Source organism: Protopterus annectens, chromosome 2.part0, assembly GCF_019279795.1.
Source record: "Protopterus annectens isolate FY-2018-M chromosome 2.part0, PAN1.0, whole genome shotgun sequence".
Lineage (NCBI taxonomy): Eukaryota > Metazoa > Chordata > Ceratodontiformes > Protopteridae > Protopterus > Protopterus annectens.
This window is the reverse complement of record NC_056728.1, coordinates 1674493501-1674508305: the sequence shown is the minus strand read 5'-3', so window position 1 is coordinate 1674508305 and position 14805 is coordinate 1674493501. Positions and strand designations below refer to the sequence as shown.

The window sequence follows — 14805 nt, the reverse complement described above, 5'->3', positions numbered from 1 at the left end:
GCAGTCATCTGTGTGGATGTTCAGTATATTGATCAATGCTGCGGTAGAGTTAGCTGTATGGGTTATATCTTGCCAAGGACATAACAGCTGGACAGCTTCCAAAGCTTCAGGGCACCTTCCATGCCCCCAAACTGTCAAGCAACTTGAGTTGAGCTGAATGAAAGACAACTTTTCAACACAAAGCCCTTCAGAATATGTTCCTCCTGAAGCTTTTGAGGATTGATAGTCAACTTGTGCTTTCCTTTGCTGGTCAGATAAGTTCCATTTGGGGTGAAAAATTTTTTGGTTCTGAATTTTATTGATATTTTATTACTGTCCTTTTCAGGAAAGTTATTTTAAAACAAGGAGTGTTGTATTTTAATGGACTGTCTTGAGGCTGTAACGTATTTTTAAATGGAGAACTCAGTTTTTTCTTCTAGTTTAAAATAGGGCAAACTAAATGAAAATGTATTTTCTTTGGAGAATGTTTTTATTTTTCCTTAGTGGGGCTGACATAGTGTTGTAAAGTGCCTTTTTTTTTGTCAACACAAAAAAAAAATACTTCTGTGGACTGGTAGTTTTACTGACACTTGCTGCTTGTCTTTCCTGGGAAATAGAGACCATTTTCGACTTGATCATGGAACAGACTACTGACCCCATAGTCAGTCAGTCCTTCCAGCCACCAGAAGAGAAAGTTAAGCAAACAGCCTTTGCCAGCATAGCAGGATAGCAGTTTGCCTCAGTCATAGGTGGGTGACTCTGCTGGGGCCATTTGTTGTACCTCAGACAACTCCTCTCTTACACCGGATACCTCTGGTGTAGTACCTATAGCCGGTATGGACCAGAGGTTAACCATATCCTCTGCGGCTGTTATAGTCCCCTCAGTGGGCAGGGGAGAACCACTGCCCTTGGTCCTGGAAGTGCGAACAGAGAAGGTTTCCCTGTTGTGTCAAAATGCTTTACCCGTCCCTGGGGAAGCATCTGCTGCCATTTGTAACACAGTTGGCCCCGTTTTTCCAGTCAGAAAGAAGCAGAAAACCAGGCATGTACCTACTCCTGAAGTTTCTTTGAGTAGGAGTAGTTTACTGGGTCTTTTTCAAGGTTTAATTCAGATTTTTGCTACTATGTGTAAAGTAGTTTCTGGTAAAAGAAGGACATATTCCTTTTTTCCTGAAGAGATTCAAGATTCTGAATCTGAACACGAAGATGCAAAGAAAGATACATTTTTTTCCCTCAGATTTCTGCTAATAGCGAAGAAAGCTCAGCGTCTGCTGCTTCCTGTGGGGGGGAGTTCTCTTTCTCTGACACTATTGTTAGAATGTGACAGTGTTTCCAGTGGCAGAACACTAAGGTTTTTCACTCCCTCGGAAAATACTAGGATTTGTTACTGAAGGATTTATCAGAATCCACTCCCCTTCCTCCTGTTCTCTTGGCTTTAGAGGATGTGTGTGCTACTGCACTGCATGCAGTTTTCCTGATAGTCAGCCAGCTGCCCTTAAAAAGGCAGATAGGATGCATAAAGTTCCTTAGTCTTTTAAATTTTATACACTACTCCCAGACCTGAACCAGCAGCTATACCTTTAGTTGATACTACTGCTTCTAAGCACTTGGCTAATTCCAGGCCTTCCCTTTCTGATAAGGATGGGAAAATTGATAAGTATGGGGATAAAAGTGTATAGTTATCCAACTTTGATTTTCATATTTTTTGAATTATCAGGTTCATATATTAGAGTTTGTTCTGACAAACTGTGAAAATACGAGGAATATTTTATCTGCAGTTTCTTCTTGTGAGGAAAACCTGCTTTCAGTAATTTAGTTTCTTCTTTGCACAGGTCACTATTCTTTCTTTTCAGTGTGTGTATATGGCTCTGCTGATACTAATTCCAGGGCTATGACCACTGGTACTGTTTTAAGGAGGCCTGCATGGGTGTATTCTCAGAACCTCCCAGATGATAAGATTTTAAATTCTCCTTTGGATATAGACCTCTGCTACAGAAGTGTTAGAAGTTGATGAAAAGGGCAGGCTGACTCTCTCTCAATATTTTTCGGCCCTCCTTTCCAAATTGTTCAAGGGATTTTCTATCTTCTTATCCAGTTTTGGCAAAAACAGGTTAAAGAGTCTCAACACATTCAGGTAAATGGACATATAAGAAGAAATGGCAATGGAGCACCAAAGAGAAGTCTCATAACTTGCAAAACCAAGAACAACCTGGTGGGTCTGAATGACTGTTCAAGAGGTCTTGTTACCTCCTCCCACTCTGGCCCCTTTCTTTCTTCCAGAAAGTGTAAATCTCCGTTTTTCTCTTTGGAAGCAAATTGTTTCAGACAAATGGGTTCTGAAAATAATTCAGCAAGCTTACATATGGCAGTGGGAGGAAATTCCTCCCTTCCAGGGGGGTTATTCTTCCTCAAGATAAGCCTCTCATGTTTCCACCTCTTCTTCACATCCCTATTCATCCAGACTTCAGATGTTTGTTAATGGGACCCAGACAAACAAAACCTTATCAGTTCTCTGCCTTACCCTTTGGAATATCCACTGCACCAAGAGTATTCACAAATGTCTAGCTCCAGTTGCAGTTCATTGCAAGCTACAGGGTATCCATGTTTTTCCATATTTAGATGACTTGTTATCATTGCGGAGTATTTTTTCAAAGTGTCAGGAATCTCTCCCTTGGGTGAGAAATATCTTACATAAACTTGAATTCCAAGAGAACATTTGGGTGTCTTTCTTGACTTTCTCACAGAGTATTGTGTTCTTGGGATGTCAGCTAGACACCTCAGTTCAAACACCTTTTCTTCCACAGGAAAAAATAGATCTTTATTCAGATTTATTTACAAGGTTTTCCATTCAGACTTTGGTCACTGCAGGGGAATGCATCAGAATTTTGGGTCTCATGGTATCAATGATTATCATGATACCCATGGCAAGACTCCACATGAGAAAGTTACAGTGGTAGCTAAAATCGCTTTGGTCCCAGCATCAACACCCTGTCTCTTTTCAAATCCCAGTACTGAGGATTGTCTAAAAAGAGATCTTTTGGTGGAGACAAACTATGTCCTTAAATCCAGGTCTTCCCTTCTCCCTCACAGCCCCAAAGCAGTCAATCACCACAGACACTTTGGACTGCTTGAGGAGCTGTTTTAGGAGGGATAAAAGTGCAGGAGGTAAATGACACTAAAGACCGATGCAAGCAGTCCACTAGATGCTTGTTCTGATCAAGGCAGTCAACAGTCAAGTCTCCATACCATCTTTGGTCCCAGTGGTTTCAGACAATACCACAGTGATGTGGTACATCATCAAGCAAGGGGGAAACCAGATTGTACCCTTTTTGTAGACTAGCCCTGTTAGCTTGTGATATAACTTCATAGCACAGTCTCACTGTACAGGCATCCTATATTCTGTGAGAGAAAAAACTGTGACAGACAAACTGAGAAGGACCAGGGCAGACCCTCATAAAGAGAAACTAGATCTGGGGTCTTCCAAGATTTGATCTACTTGTGGGGAGTTCCTTAAGTAGACCTTTTTGCCTCCTCTTTGAAAAGTGTTCCAGGACTCCATGCAAGAAGGTCTGGAAGACAGATATGTCCAAAGAAACGAAAACTTGAATGTTCCTGTATGCTTTTCCACTAATATCCAGGATACTTCTGAAGAGTCGGAAGGAGTCCCCCAAAATCATTGTGGTGACACCCTTCTGGCCGAGGCAACTATTGTTCTGTCTTTTTTGGGAATGGCCAGGGGCAATTAATACAAGCCTCCTCATGGACTGGATCTACTCGCACAAAAACAGAGGTGTTTGATACATTCTGACTTCAGTCATCTTCAGTTGACTGCCTGGATGATAGGGTCCTAATTCCTTTTACGCACCTGTTTACTTATGACGTGCATCAACTGCTAATGGGAGACGAGAAAACCTGCTACTAGAAAATCATATATTAGCAAATGGCAAAGGTTTTCTAGCTGGTGCCAACAACATAACCAGCCCCCATTCAGGGCTAGTTATTCTCTGGTTTTACAGTATGTCTGTGAGTTACTGTGCTATGTTCTTTCTTATTCCTTCTTATGAACGTAAGAGGAAAGGGCAACCTGTGTCAAAACAGACTATTTTCAAATGGTTGTCTAAGGCTATTACCTTTTAGTATACAGTGGGTATAAAAAGGTTACAACCCCCCTGTAAAAATGCCAGGTTTTTGTGATATAAAAAATGAGACCACAATAAATAATTTCAAACGTTTTCCCACCTTTAATGTGACCTATAACCTGTACAGTTCAATTGAAAAACAAATCTGTTAGGGGAAAAATATAAAAAAATAAAAAACGTACAATAAGCTGGTTGCATAAGTGTGTACACCCTTAAACTAATTCTTTGTTGAAGCACCTTTTGATTTCATTACAGCATTCAGCCTTCTTGGCTAGGAGTCTGTCAGCATGGCACATCTTGACTTGGTAATATTTGCCCATTCTTCCTTACAAAAGTGCTCCAAATCTGTCAGATTGTGAGGGCATCTCTTGTGCACAGCCCTCTTCAGGTCACCTCACAGATTTTCTATTGGATTTAAATCTGGGCCCTGGCTGGGCCATTCCAAAACTTTAATTTTCTTCTGGTGAAGCCATTCTTTTGTTGATTTGGATGTATGCTTGGGGTCATTGTCGTGTTGAAAGGTGAAATTCCTCTTCATCTTCAGCTTTCTAGCAGATACCTGAAGGTTTTGTACCAAAGGTGACTGGTATTTGGAACATTTCATAATTCCCTCCACCTTGACTTAAAGCCCCAGTTCCAGCTGAAGAAAAGCAATCCCAAAGCATGTTAATGCCACCACCATGCTTCACCGTGGGGATGGTGCTCTTTTGGTGATGCAAAGTGTTGTTTTTGCGCAGCTGTTGGAATTGTGGCCAAAAAGTTCAACCTTGGTCTCATCAGACCATAGCACATTTTCCCACATGCTTTTGGGAGGCTTGATGTATTGTTTTGCAAATTTTAGCCTGGCCTGGATGTGTAAGAAAAGGCTTCCATCTTGCAACCATACCCCATAACCCAGACATATGGAGAATACGGGAGATTGTTGTTACATGTAGTACACAACCAGTACATGCCAGAAATTCCTTCAGCTTCTGCAGTGTTGCTGTAGGTCTCTTGGCAGCCTCCCTGACCAGTTTCCGTCTTATCTTTGCATCAATTTTGGAGGGATCCCCAGTTCTTTCCAATGTCACTGTTGTCCTATATTTTGTCCACATTTTGATGACTGTCTTCACTGTGTTCCATGGTATATCCAATGCTGTGGAAATGTTTTTGCACTTTTCTCCTGACTGATACCTTTCAGCAGTGAAATCCCTTTGATGCTTTGTAAGGTCTCTCCGAACCATGGCTTTTGCTGCAGCAGGCAACTGAGTAAATGTCAGGACAATCCTACTAGGACAGCTGAACTTTATTTGGGTTAATCAGAGTCTCTTTAATTGATGGCAGGTGTGTACCCCAGAAGACTGAATGCTGTAATTAAATCAAAAGGTGCTTTAACAAAGTATTAATTTAAGGGTGTGCACACTTATGTAACCAGCTTTTTGTATTTTTTTATTTTTTATATTTTTCCCCCAACAGAATTGTTTTTCAATTGAATTGTACAGGTTATAGGTCACATTAAAGGTGGGAAAAGTTTTGAAATGATTTTTTTATATCACAAAAACCTGGCATTTTATGTGTATACTGTTTATATCCACTGTACTCTCCATAACAAAACTATTATAGGCAGGGTCAAAGCTCACTCTGCCAGGGCCTTGGCTTCATGTCTGGCTTTTGGAAAGTGTTGGATTCAAGAAATATTCTGGAAGCTGCTACTTGGTCCTGTGTACATACTTTTACAAAGCACAGTAAGTTTGATTCCTTCTCTAAGTCCAAAGCAAGCTAAGGCCATTCTCCACAGGTTCCTGGACTTCTCGCCTTCCATCTCCCAAATGTAGTTAGCTAAGGCAATCTACTCATATAGCTAAGGCTACTGCAGCAGTGATCAGTATGATGAATATGGTACAGTTTCACTCTACAGGCATCCTGCTTAAACTAACCATAACAGTAGATTTTTGAATGATCACTGCTGCTTCCCTCTCTCGCCATCCCTCTTGTTTTTTGGTGTGTTTCTTATGCCAGGGTGTAGACATGTATTATTTGTTGTTACTAGCAAAGTCCTTTTAGGGCTCAGCCTCCCTCTCTCTGCTGGCAAGAAAGTTATGAAGGGCTTTGAGTCCAGACTTGTCATTTAGTCAGTTCATCTTGAGCTGCTTGACAGTTTGGGCATGTGGAAGGCACCTTGAAGCTTTGGATACTGGACGGATGTTATATCCTTGACAGAATATAACCCATATAGCTAAAACTGCTGCAGCAGTGATTATTCAAACATCTACTGTCATGGTACGTTCAACTTGAGCAACTGCAGTTTCTTTGCATAAGATATCATATTGAGGTTATTGCAGTGGATGTTTCACATGCAAATGTCCTCTCACACACAATTCCTAGGGAATCTGACATACCTGCAAACATGACTTTTCATTCTGGATGTCGTCAGCCACAGTATCACAATTATGTCTAGTACACAACTGCCTTACATCAAGGTGAGCATTACAGTATATAGATGGCAGAGGAGAAGTGGTTCAAATATAGGTACCTCTTTCTTTAAATGTACTCAAAATGAAGACAGTGCTGCTGTCTCTGAGGCACTTCCTGGACTTCTTACCCAAAGGAAGTCATCATTAATGGAGAACACTGGACCTTGGTAGTGTGTTTTTGTGCCACTCGGTATGTTACACGAGTAGCATAGTTTGACAGCTGCACACTTCACCTGTAACATTCTAAACGTTTATCACTGACATGTAAAAATATAACCGTTATTCTCTAACCGATGCATCATCTGAAATGCTAACATAAAACTTTTATACAAATGTCCAGTTTCGTCTCATATTTTTTACTGTGTCCTTCATAAAGTGTTTCATTTTCTGGTAAACCACTGAGGATTACAGTCAGTGTCAGAAATTAAAGCTTTGTACTACTTACTGTTCAGAAAAATGCATATTAATTCAAAACCTGTTCTGTTAACTTTTAATGTCTCTGTTTTTCTGGTAAATCACTAAGGATTATTGTCGGTCAATGTCATAAATTAAAGCTTCATACTCACAGCAAGAGGTTCTCCCGTTCGATTATCGGCTGGGAATGGGAGTGCCTTCTGTGTGAGTCTACATGTCCTCCCCGCAGTTGGGTAGCATTCGAAAGACATGCATGCGTAAATGGGCGTGCCTTCGTTGAAGGTTGGGTGTCGAGCTGGCACCTTGACGTTTCGTAAAAATCTACTGCCAATCATTAGCGGACTGGAGTTCCGCTGTGGCGACCTCTTACTGGGAAGAGCTGAAAGACAAACAACAACAACTTTTTCTTGTTCAGTTGGTTGTGCCAAATTTGTTTTTCTGTTAATTTTAATATCTTTGAGTTTTTGTCCTGTCCCCTCATAAGCATACTTCTTACCCTTCCAAAAATGCACATTGATGCAGAATCTGTCATTTAAACCCCCTAATTGTGTTCAGTCTTATTTTTGCCCTAACATTTGAAATGGTTTGATTTTCAGGTAAATCAATGATGATTATTGTCAATGCCAGACATTAGAGTTTCAATTCTCTTATTTGGAAAATGCATGTTTATATAAAGCCTGTTACTTATAAGTTTTTAAGTGAATTAAAAAAATAAAAAGCTTCACTCCTGTCTGTATTTAACTGCAACTTATGCACAGTCCAGTGTTTTCCATTATCGCCATGAAGTCCTGGCATTTCAGTCTGAGAGTATGGCAGTGCTATGGTATGTCACAATTTCAGTCTGAGAGTATGGCAGTGCTATGGTATGTCACAAACAAGAAGGTACTCTGTCTTGATCACCATGGATGGACTTGTTACATTAATGGCACTGGGCTGTCCAGTCTCTCAGTTTTTATGACAGAGGTGTATTTTCCAGGTCGGACCAATGCTGTAACAGACAAACCGAGTCAATACATCCTACTGCCTTACTGGTTGTCCCTCATTGTGAAAGTGGAGGGTCAGATATCCCAGGAGTGGGATATATTGAACTGTGGTCTGTGTCTATTCAACCACTGCCATATGTCATAAATTTTGCTCATTGGTATGCCCTGATAATTTTGTGGACCAGTGGGATTCCCCTACAAACTATCATGCACCAGAATAGTTAAGTACAAGACAATATACAGGAATGAGTGTGAGTCTTAAAGTACCACATGTGGACATGTTTGCCGTTGAAATATGCAGCCAGCTGTACTTGGGCTGTGTCAGACTGCTGTGGGCTATAGGGATAATGTCAAGCAAAGCTGAAGCTAAAGGTTTTATGACTGCTGCTTTCACCAAGGTTGTATTGCTGTGTGTGTGTGTTGTGTGTGTGGTGTGTACCTACATGCTTATACAAGTCCGGAAGGGGACATTGTCCTAGCTGACGTCGCCTGCTTGTTGTGACCCATACCTTGTTTGTTTGGAGGGAGCATTTTGCTTCCTCCATTGTGTTCTGCTGTTAGTTTAAAGCAATAGTCCAGCACACTGGTTTGTAGCCATCATGACACCCAGACTTGTGACACTAGCAATCCTCGATGTAACTTGCTGGGTACTGTGTTTCTGTTTCAGTACTCCATGTATGTCATACTGACGGACAGTGCGTGGATGTGTGATCTTTGCTTTGGTTATCATTGCTTTGATGGAGTGTTTCCATTTAGAAGTTTTGAACCATGGCTTTCTGTGGCTCAGTGTGACATTATATATTTGCCTAAAGGACTGTTCTAAATATTTCCTATTTTAACTCTAATAAAATTCATTCTGAAAGCCAGAAGGGCATGGTCAAAATTGGTTCTGATACCACCCTACTGGCCAGCACAAACCAGGTTTGTGCTGCTCCATAAGCCATGTGGTTGGGAAGAGAATGCCCTTGTATCTGGTTTGTCAGTGTTAAGGTACTTCAGATCTCAAGACGTTAAAATTTTTTGTGTCCCCTTCACTTCCAGAGATTGCAAGAGTCCAATATTATAAGAAAAAAACATTAGATATCATGTCATTCAAGAAAACATCTACTAGAAGTCTCTGCAAGGACAAGTAGAGAAAATTCTCAGTGGGCCCTTCGGCACAGTCAAGATGTGTATATGATTCCAGTTCCTCAAGTGCTTCTTTTCTTGGCAGAGCACCAATTCCATCTTAAGTCATTCTACCATCAAAGTTCACATGGTGTAGCAGGCACTCGGTCAGTAACTGCTATGCAAGCCATCAGAACCAAACCCTAATATCATGGTAAGTATCAAGGCATTTTCTCAGGGGTATATTTCTACTGAGACCTCTACTTGGCTACTTGGTACTACCAAGGGACCAATACTGTCTACTGGAAAAACTCTCAGCTATTTTCAGACCTGCAAGTTTCATTATTCTCAGATTCATTTCAGTAGAATTTGCTTTTCCTAGTTGGTGTTACTTCAGCCAGAAGAGTGGAAGAATTCTTAGTTTTCATTCCTAGCATAGCCAATAAGTCCATTTTGAACCAGTGTACCAGCCTGTATATTTCACCGTTCTATTGTCCAGTTAGTTGACACCAATAGAAATGTGGATACTGTGTGAAGAAGTGTGAATCTGTATGTTGTTGTTGTGTCTTTTGGCTTTTCCCGGTTAGGGGTCGCCACAGCGGAACTCTGGTCCGCTAATGATTGGCAGTAGATTTTTACGTGCTGGCTTGCCGGGCCTAACGCACAACCTTCAACGAAGGAACGCCCATTCACGCATGTCGCCACACAGAAGACGTTCTAACTGAGAATCGAACAGGCAGTGTCTAACTGTGAGGCGACAACGCTACCTATCACCTTTGCTAAGGACTGAAGAAGCAAGAAAATAACCAAGTAAGACCTCTCTTGATGTATTTCAAATTTCTTCCATGTTATATCCATTTTTATTACACATCTTTCCCAACAAGCATTTCTCCAAGTCTCCTAGAACCCACTCCATTAGGTCTGTCACCACTTGATATGGCTGTTTTTATAACTCCACCACAGAGGATATATGTGCTTTGACTCCATGTTCCTGTCTAGATATTTTAACTAAGCATTGCAAATTAGACTTATCGTCAACAATGGATTCCTGATTAAGGGCTACTTTGGTGAAGGCAACACACATTTAGGGTAAATTTAAGGACACTGTTGTACCAGGTGCAGCTGATGGATCTTCTGTATATCCATTATGAAAGTTGTGGATACTTATTGTAATGGTAGGTCTGACATTTGATGGCCATCCATGTTTCAGGACTTGCCTGTTCATTTGTGTTTGTGGTTCTATAAGATTTCTTTTGTTCACAAGAGCTTTCACTTGGGTCAGAACCTGAGATGAGTGGAAGAGTTTGGAGGTTTTATGGGTAAAGGTTGAGTGATCAACAGCCTTTGAACATTTACTAGCTAACCTACCTCATGCTGTGCATTTCAGTCATACCATTTGTCTGATGGATGTCTTTTAACAGACTTATCATTATGGTAAATACCCATTGATATAGTATTTCGTCGAATGGCTATTCAGCAAATAGCCATTCGTCAAACACCTATTTAGCGAAACCACTATTCATTTAATGGCGGATTTTCACTAGGACAAACCAGAGGTTAGCCATTGGGCAACCACAAAAAAAATAAAATAAAACAAAATTTAAAATTTGCCAAGGTGCCCCCCCCCAACTAAATATACCAACTCTGTGATTGCACTACAGTGGGGAAAAGGACAAAATCCAGATGGTGACCAACCGCTGGTTTGCCCTAATGAAAATCCACTGTTCGATGAAAAGCGGCTTCACTAAATAGGTGTTTGAATGGCTGTTTGCTGAATGGCTATTCAACGAAATAATATAGACCCAGTATTCAGTGTGGGATCATTTTAATTGAGAGGCTAAGACCTTTCAGACTGCCCCAAAAGAGAGAGTGAATTGTTTTACCTTGTTGAATCAAGCTTATGACCATTGACCATTGCTCAATTTTTTTTTTTTTTTGCAGGCATGTAAAGATCATGGGCAAGGCTGCTTTTACCAATTCTTTTTGCTATAATTGGGCTGTTACATTTGCTGTATGCTGAGCAGCTGTACAATTACTTTCCGATTATGTGTCATGGTGGCACCTTCAGATGACATCATAGGGGTGCAAACAGTATGTAGTTCAATACCTCAAGGTATTGAACTGAAGTGACTCTGTATAGGACTGGAACATTTTTGAGAATTTGTAATATAATTCTATGTTGCTGAATTTTATTATGCATTCTGAGTATAGCCTTAATTTACCTGAGGACTTGGAGAGGTAGCAGAGTCCAGACTAGTGCTTTTTCACTGTATCAACAGCAGCTCCATATATGTGTCAGACCTAATAAAGGGTGTCAGGTCTGACACAGAGATAGAGTTACATGGCCATGAGGCTGTCTAGTGCAGGAGCTCCAACTCTAGGGTGTTAGCCCATCATACCTGACTGTTCTTATACAAGATGAGAGATGGGCTTGTGGGCACACTAAGCTGTTAGGGAATTAAAACTATTTTTGAAAACGGAATACTGCAAGCCATCCCCAGAGGAGTGTGTGGAATGGCTCATTGTAAATTCTACTGCTCTTGTGCATGTGACAGGCTGTCTCCCAGCTCATGAAGCTTGCAGTACGGCTGTACGGAACTTGGTACTTTAAGCTTCATGGCTTCCCACCAAATATTGACTACAGTACAGTTCCTGGACTTTATTAGCACAGATACCCTTAACCAGATAGTGCAGACACACAATAGAGGTTCAAACGTAGTGGACTAGGTGCTCACCAATATGGGAGAGTGCTGCACCCCCCCCCCCCTCCGAGTCACATAGTTACTTCTGAGGTCAGACCACAAAGCTGTCTCCGAAATAAAAATCAACTCTGCATTCCCAGCAAACCCGGTAACAGTTAAGAACTATTCCAAAGCAAACTACATTGTATTAAGTGATAGTTTGTCAACATTCAGTGCCTCTCCCATCCCTGAGTTCACAGTAACCTGTGCAGAATTATTCACACAAAGACTGTCTATAACAATCATTTCCCTGATTCCAGGCTGCGGTACCTACTAGAAGTAAGCCCAAAACAAATTCTAAAAACAAACCACAATGGTGGGATACTAACCTTAATGGGGTAACAAAAGGACAAAAAGTTATGGCTAAAATCAAGAATAGCAACTTCCAAAATGATAGGAGCTGTTTAATTAAACTGAACAGGAAACCTAAGAGGATTCATTAAATTTAACAAGGACAGTTATGAGGTCAAGGTAGCCTCACAGGCTAAAAACAACCACAAGGCCTTCTAGAGCTATGTCCAAGACCTCAAAGGCAGCACACACACGCCCCAAAAAGGTAGCACACAGTAGTGTGCAGAACTGGTGGTTAGTGGTGCCACCTTCATTGAGTAGAGTGACATAGCAAATTTGCCAGCTGACGAATTCAACTCAAACTTCACCTGCCATCTTCCCCTGCCTCCCCCATGAAATTCGTTCTGGCATAACTCTCCAATTAACAGGGAGGAGGTTCTGGAAGCGCTCACATAGCCAAAAATACAGAATCAGTGGGGACCAACAGTATCCTGGGTTGCCTCCTAAATAGCGTAAAACATCCATCAAGACCACTTGAGTCACTTTTCAGCTGTAACCTCAAAACAGGCTTTGTACCTCAACAATGGAAGACTGCAGTAGTTGTCCCTCTACACAAGGAATGGACCATCAACTGACCCCAGAAACTACAGACCTGTTAGCCTGATTAGTCTAATATGTAAAGCCATGGAACAAATTATCATGGAAATGATCAACAAGGACATAGGCAACTTTCAGACACTGGATACAATCCAGTTTGGTTTTGTCAGAGGAGGGTTATGCCTACTAAACCTTTTGGACTTTTTTGAGAAGGTCACCAAGGCAATGGATGAGGAATAAATGGTACATACCGCCTACCTGGACCTGGTTAAGGTGTTTAATACTGTTCCCCACTCTAGTATAGTTGACAAACTCACTGAACTGGTCATAACCCCCTGAATAACTCAACTCACTGAACTGGCCATAAACCACTACATAACTCACTGGATGGACATCTAGCTCACAGACAGGACCTTGAAAGTCGGGTTTGGTGATACCACCTCCACTAAGAGACCAGTCACCAGCGGGGTACCTTAGGGCTCCATGCTTGGTCCGCTACTATTTGGCATCTACATCTTGTCAAAGGCATTTGGCTGACCAAGTTTGCAGATGACTGCAAACTGAGAGCTGTTATAGATTGCCTCCACAATACAAACATTTTACAAGAGGGTTCATCTCAGACAAATGACTGACTCCAAAGTCATGAACTAAAACTCAATGTCAAGAAATGTATTGTAGTTCCTTTTGTGAAAACTGTCACCCAAACGAATTACTCCATTGATAAAACACCCTAAGAGTTGACCTTGTAGTGAGGGATCTAGGAACGTATGTAGACAGCAATATGGCCTGTGACCAACATGTGGCCAAGGTAGTAAGAACATCATTCTATGTCCCTCAGCATCTAAGTAAGGACATGGCATCCTGGTCCAAGGAAGTCATAGTGCCACCTTATTCAGCGTTGTCAGACCCTTCATTGAATATAATTCCCCCTCCGGCATGTTCCTGACCAGACATATGCAACAGTTGGAATGCCCACAAAGGTTCCTTACCTGGAGAAGCCAGGGTATAAACACACTGTTCTATATGGATTGCCTTAAATGCCCTGTCTCTATACTCAGTTCACCTCTCAGTAACCTGTAGGAGACAAGGTCTGGCCAAAAAGGCATCCTCGCATCCAGCTCTGATTGACCTTTTGCACATCTGCAAAATGAACAGCATCAGAACCAGTAGGCCCAAAGATTTAAATTTTGCTTGTGATATAAGTAAGACATGTTGGCAAGACATGTATTTCTTGAGAGGATACCCATGCTCTGGAACAGGCCCCCTCATCCATGTGGAGCAGAGTCTGTTCCTAACTTTATTTAAGCAAAACCTTGAACAATGGATTCACCATGGGTCTGGCATTCATATCTCTGATAGTTTGAGCATTACTGTCTGCTTCTGTCTAACATATCCCCCTCCCAATAATCAATAGAAACTTCCTGACTGGCATACCCACTGCTAATAAATGTCCATGATACATAGGGACACGATTGGGATTGATTGCACGGCTAAGTTTTTAAAGGCCTGGTGGTCATTACTTTAGTGTATATCTGTGAACCTGTATACCTACAAAGTTACCTAGTCGTACATACAAGTGGAGTTTCCATATTGTCGAAAAACCCACTCCATTCACTGAACATTTTTATTCCTGCACTAATCAAGCCAACATATAACACAGACAAATTGTAGTGTGTCATTGCGGTGATTCACATATCCCTAGTTGTCTTCTTCAGAATGATCATTCCACTGTAGACAACTTTTTATTACAGTGTTACATTTGTGTAATTGTACTGTATGCCAAGAATTATGCACTTTACTAGGAATTGTATCCTTTTCCATTTTTCCCGTTACTTTTTCTTTGAATGTAAATGTATTAAGTTGTTTGTAGCCTTATTGTCTGATTGCCTGGAATGAGTGACTGACTGTGCTGCAGTCTGTCACTTTATGTGAGGAATGCTGCTGCAGAGTAGGGAAAACGTGCCTCTCTACTAGAAGCTGGTTACCTCCCCTTATTGCATCTTTAAAAATGCAGGACCGCAAGTCTCAGAATCAGGAAATATGTGGTAACTGCGCAGCATTCAGGAAATGCAAACACAAGTATATTAAACTTAATAAATGT

At 41.2% G+C, this 14805-nt stretch overlaps 1 protein-coding gene across 1 annotated transcript in view; it reads left to right on the top strand.

Annotated features, from left to right (window-relative positions):
* VPS13D (vacuolar protein sorting 13 homolog D) overlaps positions 1 to 14805 on the top strand; it is a 3321573-nt gene that overhangs the window by 49124 nt on the left and 3257644 nt on the right. The gene's annotated exons all lie outside the window — the stretch shown is intronic.